The 17,590-nt window shown below is 38.9% G+C and overlaps 1 long non-coding RNA gene across 7 annotated transcripts in view; it reads right to left on the bottom strand.

Annotated features, from left to right (window-relative positions):
- Positions 1 to 155: 155 nt before the first annotated feature.
- The window catches only part of LOC109433756 (uncharacterized), a 29,268-nt gene continuing 11,833 nt past the window's right edge, over positions 156 to 17,590 (bottom strand). For 5 of the 7 annotated variants that reach the window (XR_016021089.1, XR_016021090.1, XR_016021091.1 and 2 more), the window contains one exon: positions 156 to 627. This is a non-coding gene — a long non-coding RNA (uncharacterized LOC109433756). Of the gene's footprint in view, positions 628 to 1,326; positions 1,404 to 9,639; positions 17,258 to 17,590 lie in introns of those variants that run through there. The other 2 variants (XR_016021094.1, XR_012498619.2) reach the window with 2 other exon arrangements.

Genomic DNA, 17,590 nt, shown 5'->3' with positions numbered 1-17,590 from the left:
TTTTAGTTTGTCTGAAATCAGAAACCAAAAGTAGGCAAATTTAGACTTATTTAGCAATTAATGTTTCAGTATTTTATCTTATTTGGAAATTGTATTGGCATAGAATTAACCCCTGGTGATTCGCAGAACATGAAACCATTCACAAGACTACAAAGTGGGAGAGCAAGTAAAGGTTTATTGAAAGTTTGGCAGATGGGTGGTGAACACACAATGGGATTTATAGATGATGTAATACAGAATTGTACACCTGAAATCTATGTAATTTTACTAACAATTGTCACCCCAATAAATTAAAAAAAAAAAAAAAAGACAGTTTGGCAGAGAAAAATACAGAATTCTATTTGGAAGAAAAATACTGGCAAAGGGAGTTTAGCAAGGTCAAAGCCAGATAGGGACAGCTGTGGCGGGTTTCTGTTCAGCTCAAGTTATATATTTTTCTAAGCAGGATGTAGGGTGATTGTCAGCTTGTAGGCGGGCTGCCGTTACAATTGTCTTCTCCTGGGAACTGTCCTGTTCCCATCTGTGATGGATGTCAGCTTGCAGGGGGTTGCTGTTGTCATTGGGAACTGTTCTGTTCCCACCTATGATGGATGTAAGGTGCTTGTCAGCTTCAGGTGCAGTGCTAGCCTGAGGATTCAGAGCCAAGTGGTTAATTTTTAAGCTTCTTCTGACTAGCTCACAAGCTCACTCCTGTTAACTCTTTACTTGTCTCATCAGAAATGATCTAGATAGTCAATAATTTTCATCATTAACTTTGTAAAACTCTAAGTTTTCAAGTTACCAAAAGATTTAAGGAAACCATTTTAAGTATATATAACATAATTATTGCTAAAAAGTTACATCTAAATGTCTATTTTACTTGTATCTATTTAGTTTATTAATGCTTAACAATTATGTTTAGGTCACTCAGGTAAACTCCATGACACATCAAAGTCAATTATTATCCCAAGCTATTTTGCTTGCTGACAAATTTTGTGACAGAGATAACATGAACTTATTTTTGTAAACCAAATAAAATAAAAATATTTTAATACTGACAACTTTAAAAACATGTCTGTTTTAATTAAACCAAAAAACTTAAACTAGCTCTATTTCTGAATATTTTTCCTAAATCACATGAACCTGAAACATATTTGGGTTAGTTTCTATATTTTTCAGAATTTCAGAATACCCAATCCTTAATTAATATAAGTGCTTGTTTGTTTTTAAAGCAATTAAATGAAGATATTTTACAAATTAGTAATATCATCCATAGGTAGAAAAATACCATATGTCTATAACACATATACACACATGAACATACAAACAGATAGAGAGACATTATGGCTTTCATAAAAGAAGTGGAGTACATTCAAATGACCTTCCTCCCAAAGACACCCTTTTTTTCTTTTGATAAGAATTACCTTCCTGCACTTTTTGAGTTCTCCGTCGGATCTTATCAGAAACGGGAAGCTTATAACCCATCAAAGGACTCTCTGCTCATCACGCAGAACAGCGAAGAGACTCGCGCAGGGATTTCTTGCAGGTGGGGAAAAATTGGGCGAGCAGGGGAAGAAGGAAGGGAGCAGAGCGGAGACGCGCCGCACCTGCGGCGGCGGTGGGGACGCGGGTTGGAATCGCGGTCCACACCTGTGGCGGTAGAAATTCGGCCCCCAACCTTGGGTTGTGGAAATCTGCTCCGCACCTGTGCCTGTGAAATTCCAGCCCACACCCACGGCTACAGATACGCAGGTTATCCCAGGACGGAGGAGAGCCCGGAAGCCAGGAGGTGGGCGTTTTGCCCTGCGTCCCACAGCGGACCTCTCCCGCTGCAGGGGCAGCGTATCCAGCATTAACTTCAGCTAATAACCTCAGTTGGTCCTTGGGCCGGACAAGGAACACAGACTCCGTGCCTGGGCACCTTCCCCCGCTTTTCCGACCCTACCCCCGCCTTTCTAGAGACTTGATCTAGCCCCTGCACTAAGGAGCAGCGGCAGATTACAGAGGCGCCTTGGAGCCCCGGCTCCGGGAAGACAGGCGGGCCCAGGGAGGAGGCTAGGAGCTGGGAATCTTCCGCCCCCAGCCACCACCTTTTCTGGCCTGCGGGAAGAGTGTTAAGACAGCGGGGCTGGGAAAGAGAAGACCCCTCCTTCCATCCCCAGCCCCCACCCTTTCTAGCCAGCCTAGAGCGGGGCAAACACATCCCCAGCTGCAGAGACGCAGGGGTTCCCAGGACAAAAGAGAGAACACAAAAGCCAGGTGGCGGACTCTACTTTGCGTCCCACAGCAGACCTCTCCGCCCCCCGCAGAGGGAGGATATCTAGCATTTGAGGCTATTAAACTCCATACCTGGGCCCCTCCCCCCGCTCTTCCAATCCTACCCCCACCCTTCCAGAGACTTGAACTGGCTCCTGAGCTGAAGAGCAGTGTCAGATTACAGAGGAGCCTTGGGGTTTGGGCTAAGGGAAGACTGGCCGCTGGCTCTAGCCCAGGGAAGAGGCTGAGAAGAGTGTGGTTTGCCCTGGACTAGGAGACAGAAGACTCATCCACCCCCAGATACCACCGTTTCTGGCCTGTGGGTGGGGTGTGACACAGCTGGGCTGGGAAAGAGAAGACCCCTCTTTCCATCCCCAGCCCCCACCCTTTCTGGCCTGCCTAGGGCGGGGCAATTACATCGGCGGAGGCACTCCCAGGGATCAGCAGTAAGTGGCAGATACAGCACTCAGCTTTCAGCAGCTGAGGAATTCCCTGCTGGCCACACACACACACAGGGAAGAGGTGCCCTAACACTCAGGAGAGCTGGACACAGGGCTGGTGGTGCTATTCTCGGTGTGCATATGTGCCGGCAAGGGCAGAAACTGCACTGACTTTGTAAAACCTACTGTCCAGACCCCTCAGCCCCACGCATCTAAAGCTGCAGCCTCAGAGTCACTCTGGGCATCAGGTGACCGGCTCTACCTGCACAATACGCAGGGGATTACTTGGTGGGCTTAAGCCACAACTGGCGCTGTCTTTTTTTTTTTTTTGTTCTGTTTTGATTTGTCTTTATATTTTTGACATCTTTGCCTGTGTCGAGTGAGGACTCTGTACTACAGCAGAGAACAACCTGGAGATTACTTGGTGGGCTTAAGCCACAACTGGCGCTGTTTTTTTTTTGTTCTGTGTTGATTTGTCTTTATATTTTTGACATCTTTGCCTGTGTCGAGTGAGGACTCTGTACTACAGCAGAGAACAACCTGGAGATTACTTGGTGGGCTTAAGCCACAACTGGCGCTGTGTTTTTTTGTTTTGTTTGTTTGTTTGTTTTTTTGTTTGTTTGTTTGTTTGTTTTTGTTCTGTTTTGATTTGTCTTTATATTTTTGACATCTTTGCCTGTGTCGAGTGGGGACTCTGTGCTATAGCAGAGAACAACCTGGAGATTATTTGGTGGGCTTAAGCCACAACTGGCGCTGTCTTTTTTTTGTTCTGTGTTGATTTGTCTTTATATTTTTGACATCTTTGCCTGTGTCTAGTGAGGACTCTGTGCTACAGCAGAGAACAACCTGGAGATTACTTGGTGGGCTTAAGCCACAACTGGCGCTGTGTTTTTTTGTTTTTTTGTTTGTTGTTTGTTTGTTTGTTTTTTGTTTGTTTGTTTTTGTTCTGTTTTGATTTGTCTTTATATTTTTGACATCTTTGCCTGTGTCGAGTGGGGACTCTGTGCTATAGCAGAGAACAACCTGGAGATTACTTGGTGGGCTTAAGCCACAACTGGCGCTGTGGTTTTTGTTTGTTTGTTTGTTTGTTTTTTGTTTGTTTGTTTGTTTTTGTTTGTTTGTTTTTGTTCTGTTTTGATTTGTCTTTATATTTCTGACATCTTTGCCTGTGTCAAGTGGGGACTCTGTGCTATAGCAGAGAACAACCTGGAGATTACTTGGTGGGCTTAAGCTACAACTGGCGCTATTTTTTTTTGTTTTGTTTGTTTGTTTTTGTTCTGTTTTGATTTGTCTTTATATTTCTGACATCTTTGCTTGTGTCGAGTGGGGGTTGTCGATTGTTTTTTTACATGTGAATGTATTTGACTTTTTCCTTGTTGTTATTGTTGTGCTTGGTGATTTGCTTTGTTCTGTAATTGCCCTACCAGTGCCCAGCTTAAGAGGCACAAGATTCAACATACCCAGCGGCCAACTCCAGACCAAGACAGAGTACTACCGGGTTTGACCTACAAGTGACACACTCAGAGGGGATTCTTTACAGGCACATAGAGGCCAAAGGGCAAACCACATCTAAGCGGTCAACCCTCACGCAGCAGAATACCCTGCGTGGGCAAAGCCAAGTCTCACAACTAGTCAGCCTAGGAGCTAACTCCACCTACGCACAAGTGAAAAGCAATTAAGGATCTTCTTTAACAGGACAATATACACAACACAAGAGTCACTTTTAGAGCACATGCAGGGGAGAAGAACGAAGTAGTGCAAGTCAAATATAAAGGACATTTATCATATACTAATCCAGCAAGAACTAAGAACTCCAGGGCATCTACCTAATACATCAAAGCAAACACAGAGAGTCAGCCAGAATGAGGAAACAAAGAAACATATTCCAAATAAAAGAACAGAAGAAACCTTCAGAAATGGAACTAAATGAAGCAGAGGTAACCAAACTGTCAGAGACAGAGTTCAGAATACTGATGATAAGAATGTTTAAGGAACTTAGAGAGGACATCAAGAAGGATGTAGAAATCATAACGAACAACCAGTTAGAACTAAAGAACACAGTTACCGAAATAAAGAACTCACTTGAAGGAATTAACAGCAGGTTAGATGAAGCAGAGGATCGAATCAGCGACTTAGAAGACAAGTTAGCAGAGATCACCCAAACAGAACAACAGAAAGAAAAAAGAATAAAAAGCAATGAAGATGGTTTAAGAGACCTATGGGATAACATCAAGCGCAACAACATGCGCATCATAGGAATACCAGAAGGTGAAGAGAAGAAACAAGGGATTGAGAACATATTTGAAGTAATAATGTCTGAAAATTTCCCTAACCTGATGAAGGAAACCAACATACAAGTCCAGGAAGTGCAGAGAGTTCCAATCAGGATAAACCCGAACAGGTCCACTCCAAGACACATTATAGTTAAAATGGCAAAGATTAAAGACAAAGAGAGAATCCTAAAAGCAGCAAGAGAAAGACAGAGGGTTACATACAAGGGAACTCCCATAAGACTATCAAATGACTTTTCTGCAGAAACATTGAAGGCCAGGAGGGAGTGGCAGGAGATACTCAAAGTGATGGAAAACAAAGGCCTACAACCTAGGTTGCTTTATCCAGCAAGGCTATCATTTAAAATTGACGGGGAGATAAAGAGCTTCCCAGAAAAGAATAAGCTAAAGGAATTCATTACCACCAGGCCAGCATTGCAAGAAATACTAAAAGGACTTCTGTAAATAGAAGAAAGACGAAAACAATCTATCCACAAATTTAAAAATGGCAATAACTATGTACTTATCAATAATCACTTTAAATGTAAATGGTTTAAATGCTCCAATCAAGAGACATAGGGTGGCTGAATGGATAAGAAAGCAAGACCCTTGTATATGCTGTATACAAGAGACTCACCTCAGATCAAAAGACACACACAGGCTAAAAGTGAAGGGTTGGAGTAAGATATTCCATGCAAATGGAAATGAGAAAAAAGCTGGAGTTGCAATACTTATCTCTGACAAAATAGACTTTAAAATGAAGAAAATATTAAAAGACAAAGATGGACACTATATAATAATAAAGGGATCAATTCGACAAGAGGATATAACCCTAGTAAACATCTATGCACCCAACATAGGAGCACCTAAATATATGAAACAGATATTGACTGACATAAAGATGGAGATCAACAGTAACACTATCATAGTAGGGGACTTCAACACACCTCTGACAACAAGGGACAGGTCTTCCAGACAGAAAATCAATACGGAAACAACAGCCTTAAATGACACATTGGACCACTTGGATTTAACCGATATTTTCAGAGCATTCCACCCCAATGCTGCAGAATACACGTTCTTCTCAAGCGCACATGGAACATTCTCCAAGATAGACCATATGTTAGGCCACAAAGCAAGTCTGGATAAATTTAAGAAAATTGAAATCATACCAATTGTCTTCTCTGACCACAGTGCTATGAAATTAGAAATGAACTACAGGAAAAAGACTGGAAGACACACAAATTCATGGAGGCTGAATAATATGTTACTAAATAATGAATGGGTCAAACAGGAGATCAAGGAAGAAATCAAAAGATATCTCGAGACAAACAAAAATGAAAATACAACGACCCAAAATCTATGGGATGCCGCGAAAGCAGTCCTAAGAGGGAAGTTCATAGCACTGCAGGCCTACCTAAAGAAACAAGAAGCATCACTAATCAACAGTTTATCTTCACACTTAAGGGATCTGGAAAAAGAACAACAAAATAAGCCCAAAGGGAGTACAAGGAAGGAGATAATAAAGATCAGAGCAGAAATAAATGAAATAGAAACCAGAAAAACAATACAAAAGATCAATGAATCCAAGAGTTGGTTCTTAGAGAAGATAAACAAAATTGACAAACCTTTAGCCAGACTCATTAAAAAAAAGAGAGAGAGGACCCAAATTAATAAAATCAGTAATGAAAGAGGAGAAGTGACAACAGACACCGCAGAGATACAAAAAATCCTAAGAAATTACTATGAGCAACTGTATGCCAACAAATTTGACAACCTGGAAGAAATGGACAATTTCCTAGATGCATGCAACCTCCCAAGGCTAACTCAAGAGGAGACAGAAAACCTGAATAGACTGATTACCACCAAGGAAATTGAATCAGTAATAAACAATCTCCCAACAAACAAAAGCCCTGGACCAGATGGCTTTACAGGTGAATTTTACAGAACGTTCAAAAAAGAATTGTCACCTATTCTCCTCAAACTCTTCCAAAAAATCCAGAGGGAGGGAAGACTCCCAAACACTTTTTACGAAGCCACTATCACCCTGATCCCAAAATCAGACAAAGACACCACAAAAAAAGAAAACTACAGGCCGATTTCGCTAATGAACATAGATGCAAAAATCCTCAACAAAATACTAGCAAACAGAATTCAGCAATATATTAAAAAGATTATACACCATGATCAAGTGGGATTCATCCCTGGTATGCAAGGGTGGTTCAACATCCACAAATCAATTAATGTGATACACCACATTAACAAAATGAAAAGTAAAAATCATATGATCATATCAATTGACGCAGAAAAAGCATTTGATAAAATTCAGCAGCCATTCATGATAAAAACCCTTAAGAAAGTGGGAATAGAGGGATCATATCTCAACATAATAAAGGCCATATATGATAGACCCACAGCTAACATCATACTCAATGGGGAAAAACTAAAACCATTCCCCTTAAAATCAGGAACAAGGCAAGGCTGCCCACTTTCTCCACTTCTATTCAACATAGTGCTGGAAGTTCTAGCCACAGCAATCAGACAAGAAAAAGAAATAAAAGGCATCCAAATCGGTAAGGAGGAAGTAAAACTGTCATTATATGCAGATGATATGATACTATATTTAGAGAACCCTAAAGACTCCACCAAGAAACTATTAGAGCTGATAGATGAATTTAGTAAAGTAGCAGGATACAAAATTAATATTCAGAAATCAGTTGCATTTGTATATACCAATAATAAAACATCAGAAGGAGAAATTAAAAAAGCAATTCCATTTACAATTGCTCCAAAAACTATAAAATACCTGGGAATAAATTTAACCAAAGAAGTAAAAGATCTGTACTCAGAAAATTATAAGACACTGAAGAAAGAAATGAAAGAAGATACAAATAGATGGAAACACATACCATGTTCATGGATAGGAAGAATTAATATAGTTAAAATGTCCATACTGCCTAAGGCAATATATATATTCAACGCAATTCCTATCAAACTACCAACGACATTTTTCACAGAAATAGAACATATAATCCTAAAATTTATATGGGATAACAAAAGACCCCGGATATCTTCAACAATCTTGAGAAATAAGAACAAAGTGGGAGGTATAACAATACCTGACTTCAAATTATACTACAAGGCTACAGTAATCAAAACAGCATGGTACTGGCATAAAAACAGACCCATAGATCAATGGAACAGAATAGAGAGTCCAGAAATAAATCCATGCCTATATGGCCATTTAATCTATGACAATGGAAGCAAGAATGTACGGTGGGGTAAAGACAGTCTATTCAATAAATGGTGCTGGGAAACTTGGACAGACACATGCAAAAAGATGAAGCTGGATCACCTCCTTACACCATATACAAAAATAAATTCAAAATGGCTTAAAGATTTAAATGTAAGATCTGAAACCATAAAATTCCTAGAAGAAAATATAGGAAGAAACTTCACAGACATTACCCGGAGTAAGATTTTTACTGATATATCCCCTCGCGCGAGGGAAGTAAGAGGAAAAATAAACATGTGGGATTACATCAAACTAAAAAGCTTTTTCACAGCAAAGGAAACCATCAATAAAACAAAAAGGGATCCTACTGATTGGGAAAAGATATTTGCCAATGATATATCTGATAAGGGGTTAATATCACAAATTTATAAAAAACTCACTCAACTCAACTCCAAAAAAACAAACAACCCAATTAAAAAATGGGCAGAGGACATGAAGAGACATTTTTCTAAAAAGGACACACAGATGGCAAACAGACATATGAAGAAATGTTCAACCTCACTAACCATTAGAGAAATGCAAATAAAAACCACAATGAGATACCACCTCACCCCAGTCAGGATGGCTATCATCAATAAATCAACAAACAACAAGTGCTGGCGTGGATGCGGAGAAAAGGGAACGCTGGTGCTCTGTTGGTGGGAATGCAGATTGGTGCAGCCACTATGGAAAACAGTTTGGAGATATCTCAAAAATCTGAAAATGGAACTACCTTATGATCCAGCAATCCCACTCCTAGGTATCTATCCGGAGAAATCCAAAACTCCAATTCAAAAATCTTTATGCACTCCTATGTTTATTGCAGCACTATATACAATAGCCAAGACCTGGAAACAACCGAAATGCCCATCAGTAGATGACTGGATTAAGAAACTGTGGTACATTTATACAATGGAGTATTACGCAGCCATAAAGAAGAAAGAAATCTTACCATTTGCAACAACATGGATGGACCTAGAGAACATTATGTTAAGTGAAATAAGTCAGAAAGAGAAAGACAAATACCATATGATCTCACTTATATGCGGAATCTAAAGAAAAGAATAAGTGAATGAACTAATCAGAAACAGTTTTGGAAACATGGAGGAAAAACAGAGGGTTGCTAGAGGGGCGGGGGGGTGGGGATAAGGGGAAGGTGGGAGGTTTTGGGAACGTACAGAGGGATAGCAGATGGGGGGAGGGGGGTTCACACAGTGTGAGGGATATAAATGATAAACGTCTAAGTTTTGCTTTGTCTTGTGCACCTGAAACTAATTAAAAAAAAAAAAAAAAAAAAATATGTGAGAGAAAGGATCCAGGATGGCAGAGTAGATAAATGTGCTTTCCTCTCCCTGTATATAACATTAAAGTTATAACCAAATTGGTCATAGTAAAAAAAAAAAAAAAAAAAAAAAATTACCTTCCTGAAATTTGCATTTTAAAAAGATAGCCTAGATAACAGTTACTGGACATGACCAGGTATTTACCGTGTTTCCCCGAAAATAAGACCTACCTGGACAATCAGCTCCAATGAGTCTTTTGGAGCAAAAATTAATATAAGACCTGGTCTTATTTTACTACAATATAAGACCAGGTCTAATATAATATAATACATATAACATAATATCATATCATATCATATCATATAATACTGGGTCCTATATTAATTTTTGCTCCAAAAGACGCATTAGAGCTGATTGTCCGGCTAGGTCTTGTTTTCTGGGAAACATGGTACATCTCAAAGTCACAGGGAAAGATGTACAAGCTCCTCCTAGAAGGACATTGGTTTCCTAAGGCCAATATTTACAAGCCTCTTGGGATGAATAGGGGCAGTTTGGGGATGGTAAAAGGATTGGTAAGCGTTGAATTGTTTTTGCAGTCACATCCTTAGTCCTGTAAAGATTAGAATTTAAAAAATAAGACAACTGTTTTGAATTTCTCAAATAATTTGCCTAGATGATATCATCGATTCATATACTTATCTAACCACATTATCTTTTCTTACTAAATTCCTTTACGTAGTTTCATTTACTCAAATAAAGTAGGCTAGCTATTTTATTTCTTTGGAACCACTTTTTAGTTTGGTCTTTCTACAGTTATTAATAAAACAGTTATTTACAATGAGAGCTCTAAAAATTTTCTAGTTTAAAAGTTTTTCCAGTTTAAAGGATTTATTGTCTGCTCATTGACAGTAGGATCTAGAGTGACTCTGTAACAGTGACACTATATCTTCTATTTTCAGACTTAAACTTCTCAGGTAATTCAATTTAACAGTGTAGTTTAGCTTGGGACTTTTTCAAAGTTTTTCTTTTCTTTGCTTCTCTTTCCTCCCTCCAAACCTTAGTGACTCTCTTTACCATACATTTACGATGCATACCAGTTTCAGTGGTTCTGTTTACTATGCGTATCAGTTTCTAGGGTTCTGTTTACTTCAGACCATATGCATAACTGGTTCAATGACCTGAAAGAAGTTTTTACATCTGCATGAGATCCACTCCTGTCCCAGAAACTGTTGGGCAGAAGGCAGGCATGAGCTGCAGGAGGGCTGGGCCATGATGTAACCTGCACTTTGTGCCGCCCAGGTCCACTCCCCAGCAACCACCCAGGTCCAACCCCCGGGGACTATTTTTGTGGTTAGAATATGCTGCTAAGAGGGAAGTAAAAAGCCAACCAGAATCATCTGGTTTTTGACGCCTGAGCAGAATGTTAAAGCTTGCCGTTGGTCTAACCTTAACCTCATTATAATACAGTTACAATAAATTAGCATTGCAGGTTTAATGCCCCCAGTGGGTTTTTCTGTGTGCCTTACGGGTAAAGTCATGCACAGAAAGAAATGGGTTATATAACCTATATATATTAATCAAATGACCCAAGTCTGCACGTCACATGCAGAGCTGGCCCAGAGCCAACAATATGAACTCAAGCCCCAAACCCTTCAAAGCCATTGTCTCTCTTGACTTAGCCCATTCTTCCCTTAGAATGTATCCTAATAAACTTTCCTTACTCATGTTTGATGATCTGTAATTCTTCACTGCATCGGCAAAAGGACCGAGCGATTACTCCAGTAACAACTTAAACCAATAAATTTTTTATGGCTTACCTAAGTAAGCAAGAGTGACCACAAGAGAGTGCAAAAGATGAAACCCTCACAAGATCTAAAAGTTCACTCCCAAAGTAGTCTAAGACATTAAAAGCCTATGTTGTTTCTACAGGCAGTAAAGCAATGTCCTTTGTGGACTGGGACCCCTGATGACAAATTCCCCTGAGACCAAAAGGTAAAAGGATGCTGGTCAACTAGCTACAGCTTCCCAGTTGCACTATCCAAGTATTCCTGTGCATTTGTCCAACTGGATACATCAGCCTGGAATCCCCAGTTTATTTGATTGGCTGCCAAATGTATGCCAATACGTGCACTTTTCTGATGGCAGAGACCAAAGAGAAGGTCAAAACCAAGTTCTCAAAACATAAGACAAGACAAAGACAAATGACATAGACAAAAACAGCGACCATCTCTCGGAGGAAAGAATAAAAAAACTCTGAGTCACTAGCTTCACAAATATTTTCTCCTGCCAATCTAAATTTAGGACACCGCTTCTAACTTCCACTGAAATCCGTGGACAGAGATCAGGGAGGCTGACAGGGTAAGAATGCTTACCCCTTGCCAGCTTTTTGTTAGATGTCAGATTTCTCCACTGCAGCAGTTTCTAGGGAGCAAGCAGCGTCCCAGCCAGTGAGTTCTCCTAGCTGACCTGCCCAAACTGTCAGGGTGGAAAAATGATCTTCTTCCCACCTTTCTGTGTTTTTCTGGCTGGACTAATAATCAAATTAACATGAGCCAGATTAGCAGATGAAAAACAAATTAAAGTTTAATAACATGTATACCTCCTGTACACATGGGAGAGACCCAGGAAAATGGAGTAACTTGTCAAAATTGCAGAAGTCATCACCTTAAATATCACTTTCAGGTAAAAACAAACAAAGATCTTGGGGGTGGAGAGTCCGTTATGGGAGGTTACCAAGAAAAGCACAGTAAACAGGGGTAACATTGTTATGTAGACTTAAGTGTGTACCTTCTCCCTTGATAGTGAAGGCAGGCCTGGTACAGTGAGGGAGACACAAATGGAGATTTCCTTTACAAATGTAAATATCCTTAAAAAGGGTAATTTCTACTTGGTTTTCAGAGCTTCTGTCATACTTGCTGTTTTCTGAAATTAACCAGCCTAAAATAACCAATGTCTCAATGAGCAATATTTTGGGGTAGCAAACTCTGTTTCCCTTTATCCCCTAAAAAAGTGATTACATGCAGTATAAGTATACTGCTACTTATCTCTTTCTGTGACAGCGAGATTATATAATGGTTCTACTATTGTATTTTAAAGTATAATTAATAATAATCATAATGACAAAAATATAGGCAAAAATAGGAATACGCATCTATTTATTGATTTAATAGAAACATGAAGCATGAGATCAACAGTGACCAATTGTATCTAATCCTCTAAAATATATTTCTACAAGTTATGATCAAACAATACAGTGAATGTTTAAATTTAAAAAAATTATTACAGTAAAAGACATATTGCCATTAATCCCCTTCAAAATACTCCCCCTCACTTTGAACACACTTCTTCCATTATTCTTGCCACTTCTTGAAGCGGTTCTGGAAGTCCAGTTTCATGAGTGTCAGTTGTGCTGTCATGGCTGCCTCGATGTCCTGAATCATTTTGACTTTGGGGAAAAGGCAGAAGTCGCACAGTGCCAGATCCAGTGAATAAGGTGGGTGAGGACACACCTAATATTTTTATTTGACAGAAGAAATTGCCGTATACCAGAAGCGATGTGTGACATGGAGCATTGTCATGATGGAGGATGATTTACTGCACATTTTAAAACACACCTTTTCCTAACCATAGCTCACACATGACTGACTGTACCAAACAAGTTGAAACTTGTTACACACTATTACTAAGGTTCGATGCACAGCTTCCTGTATTGAAGATCCTAGCCTTTCCGTTGGATGGCACTCGGCAGCAGCATTCACTGTATTATGTGATCACAACAGAAAGGCTCCATGTCACACATCACTTCTGGTGGGGCAATTTCTGTCCAATAAAAATATTACGGTGTGTCCTCATCCACCTTACTCATCGGATCTGGCACCATGCAACTTCTGGCTCTTCCCAAAAATCAAAATGATTCAGGACATCAAGGCAGCTACAACAGCACAATTAAAGACCCTCACAAAAGAAGACTTCCAGGACTGCTTCAGAAAGTGGCAAAAATGATGAAATAAGTGTGTTAAAAGTGAGAGGGAATCGTATTTTGAGGGGGATTAATGGCAATTTGTCTTTTACTGTATAAATATGTTTTCATTTAAACATTCATCATATTTTTGTTATCACACCTTGTATATGAATCAACATTTGGACCTATATTAAAATTTTCTTGCAGAAAAGTGTCTCTGAATTAGGAAAAGTAGTACAGTTGACCTTTGAACAACATGGAGGTTAGGAGTGCTGATTCCTCATATAGTCAAAAATCCACATACGACTTTTGACTTTGCACAAACTTAACTACTAATAACTGACTTTAGACCAAAAACCTTACCAATGACATAAACAGTTGATAACACATATTTTGTATGTTATCTGTATTGTATACTGTATTCTTACAATAAAATAACCTAGATAAAAGAAAATGCTATTAAGAAAATCATACAAAACAGAAAACACATACACTGTACGTATTTATTGAAAAACATCTACCTATAAGTGGAACCTCATAGTTCAAACCTGTATTGTTCAAGGGCCAACTGTAATCTTATTCTGAATACCATATGCCAGCCACTATGCCACTACTTAATACATGTTGTTATCTCCTTTCAGCTTTACCAAAACCCTGTAACATAGGAAACAGGCTCAAACAATATAAGTAGCTCACCCAAGATTCCATAGTTATGAAACAGTTTTGAATCCAAGATCTCCAGATGTCTCCAAAACTGTGTGTAAACTATGCTGCCTTGCTAACCAGTAACGGCATCATTATTTGATTCATCGAATTTAGTCTCAAATGTAGCATTATTAGAAGCAAAGCATAAGAGCATGTCAATTTCTATATCAGATAAGTAGCATCCACGTTGGTTTCCTTGGTTGTTTTTATGTAGTTCAACTGTTACAGTGTTGATTTTAGTCACGTAACACTGCACGGTGCCTTGAACAATCTTAAGAACAGTCCACAGTCTCAAAGTTTTGGGCTCTAATAAATCTTCCAGCATGATTAGACTACATCCAGATGTCTTTCACCTTTTAAAATGTCTTTTCTTGCTCATGGGTCCATGTCTGGGCAGGTAGATCTAGGAGGCAGTCTCAGCTCTCTGAGTACCTACAATGTCTTAGTAAGAATCAAACCACATCAATGCCCCTTCAATCCTAAAGAGTTTCCTCTAAGTCTCTTGACTATCTGAACTACTCCTTTCCTTCAAATACCACAGCCAGCAGCTATAGATTTTTCTGGATATCGTCATTTTCAAGAGGCAGCTATCTCAAGTTAAGCTTGAGTTGAATAAGTTAAGGCTCCTATAGATCCCCCATCTTGAGGTTCTCTGGACTTCAAAGAATAGATTATTTGGAGATGGAGGGAAAGAACATTCTAAGGTTAAAGCTCAGTGAGAGTAAATGCAAAAAGAACAACCTGGATGGTATATAAGGAAAGCTAGTAGCTGTGATTAGACGTAATTATTGCATGAAAAGAGAGATAGAGGTTAAGTCTGGAAGTGATATTTGGGGTCAACTTATATAGAGCTAAGGAAATTGAACTGATGCTGTTGGGGCAAAAGGGACTTAAGCCCTGGGCCAAGAAGCTTCTTGGCTTCACATAGGAACAAATTCAAACAGGAACTGATACAGAGTTTAAAGTGAAAGTAAGTTTATTTAGCAGAGAGTAAGTGAGAAAAGGCCACCCAAGGACAGAGTCGCAGTCTCCAATCGCTAGTGGAAGAGAGACCCCCGTCCATCCCCCGGGCTAGGCTTTATATGTGTTTTCTGGTTTCTATGGAAATTTTCTTGGTATGGGGGAAAGGAAGAAGAAAGAACAGCAGTAACTTTATCTTTAACTTCTGTAAGGTACAGCCTGTGGTTAGATTGTAATAGTTTTAATTATAGGAATGGCCGTTGCAATGGCATCTCTTTGCTCTACAGGACTCACATGGTCTATTCTGTGTGATTCATTAACTCTGCCTGAGTTCTGTGTCTGGTGGCACATAGCAGGCTTGGAATCCAACCTCCTACCCTGTTTCCCCGAAAATAAGACCTAGCCAGACAATCAGCTCTAATGCGTCTTTTGGAGAAAAAATTAATATAAGACCCGGTATTGTATTGTATTGTATTGTATTGTATTGTATTGTATTGTATTGTATTGTATTGTATTGTATTGTATTATAGACTGGGTCTTATAGTAAAATAAGACTCGGTATTATATTAATTTTTGCTCCAAAAGATGCATTAGAGCTGATTGTCTGGCTAGGTCTTATTTTGAGGGAAACACGGTAGTTCCTTCTTTTGTAAAAATAGTCCTCATGCCCCTTCCCTATATTAGAACTATATTGTATAGTTAATGGAGAAGAGATAACGGTTCTCTGAGAAGAGGGGAACAATAAATCCTCATACCGTGTTTCCCCGAAAATAAGACCTAGCCAGACCATCAGCTCCAATGCATCTTTTGGAACAAAAATTAATATAAGACCTGGTCTTATATCATATAAGTCCGGGTATTATATTATATTAGACCCAGTATTATTATATTATATTATATTATATTATATTATATTATATTATATTATATTATATTATATTATATTATGCCCAGTATTATTATTATACCTTATAGTAAAATAAGACCGGGTCTTATATAATTTTTGCTCCAAAAGACGTATTAGAGTTGATTGTCTGGCTAGGTCTTATTTTTGGGGAAACACGGTACATTTTTCATGGATAAATAATTTTGATGATAATTAAGAGCAGAGAATTTGAGAAATTTTGAAATCATTGTAGAACCCATTCAATTGGCACTATTTTGTCATAATGGTGGAAAAATTGTAAAGCAAGTGACATAGGAGTATTTAATGGATAACTCCACCTATAAAACACAGCATATCCAGACAACAGACAGTAGTTAAAGCAATAAAAATTTCATTATAAAGAACTAACTCAGAATTTTCTATCTCTGAATAATTTTGAATAAAGTGGACCCGGAATGCGTGGTGGGGTATAAAACAGACAACTATCACTAGGAGGAAGAAGAAGCTCTTGATTTGAGCCCTATACTCTTGATGGGCCCACATGTCAGGCCAAAGAGCCTTTGTCAATTGAACAATGACACCCATCTGGATCAGAAAGAGAGTCATGACCGTTGTGATCATAATAACAATAATAGAATAGTTCAAGATAATGAATTTCCTGTGGTTTAAATCTTTGTGGAACTCAAAGCATCGGGCTTGTTCTAAATAACTTGGATCTACACCATATTGCAAAAAAAAAAAAGGCAAAAAAATGAGGCCACCCACTGTCCAAATAATAATGCTAAAAACTACCACATGGCACTTTTGTAGCTTTTGCATTTGGAGTTTCTTAAAATAGAGGAGCAATCGGAGTACAACAATGGCCACATAGAAAACAAAGGTGAAGTACATATGAAAGTATATTATGCTGCTAACCAATCGGCAGGTAAACGGTCCAAACTCCCAGACGTTTAAGACATAATAGCTAAGGCGAAACGGAAGACTGAACAGAAGGATTGTGTGTAGCACCATGATATTGAGAACAATTGTGGCAATCATTGACTGATTATTCCTTTTGAACATCAAACACAACATCCATGCTGTTCCAGTAATGCCTCCAAGCAAAACCACGCCATAGAGTGTCATCAGAACCATCCGGCAGTGTGTGTTGCAGTGGCCCACATCTGTGTTTGAAGCGTTTGGCAGAGTGGTTTTATTGATCAGCTCCATGTTTCACCGCAAAATGCTTAGAAGACCATAAATCCTTAAATCAAACATTTTACAAAATTATAATGAATATATCGAAATTTACAGCAACTGCACATTAACAGCATTGAGTTTTGCAATCCTCGCCAATTATTTACAAACCTAAAATTGTATACCCAATAAATATTGTCAGAGACTCCACTTGATTACTCAGATATATTGAAAAGACAGAGTTGAGTAAAACAAAACCACAAAAATGAGTTTGAATATAAAATTTGTAACTGCACACTCAGGCATTCTATTAGCAAATATGTCCAAGTTCAAGTTAAAGTTAACAACTCTGGGATTCGCGTGAGACATATTAGCCTCTAGCATGAAATTTAAGGAAGAC

This window comes from Rhinolophus sinicus, chromosome 4 (genome assembly GCF_057876585.1).
Source record: "Rhinolophus sinicus isolate RSI-liver-muscle chromosome 4, RSI-T2T, whole genome shotgun sequence".
Lineage (NCBI taxonomy): Eukaryota > Metazoa > Chordata > Mammalia > Chiroptera > Rhinolophidae > Rhinolophus > Rhinolophus sinicus.
Note: the sequence above shows the minus strand (reverse complement) of the source record. Positions and strands in the feature narration are given on the sequence as shown.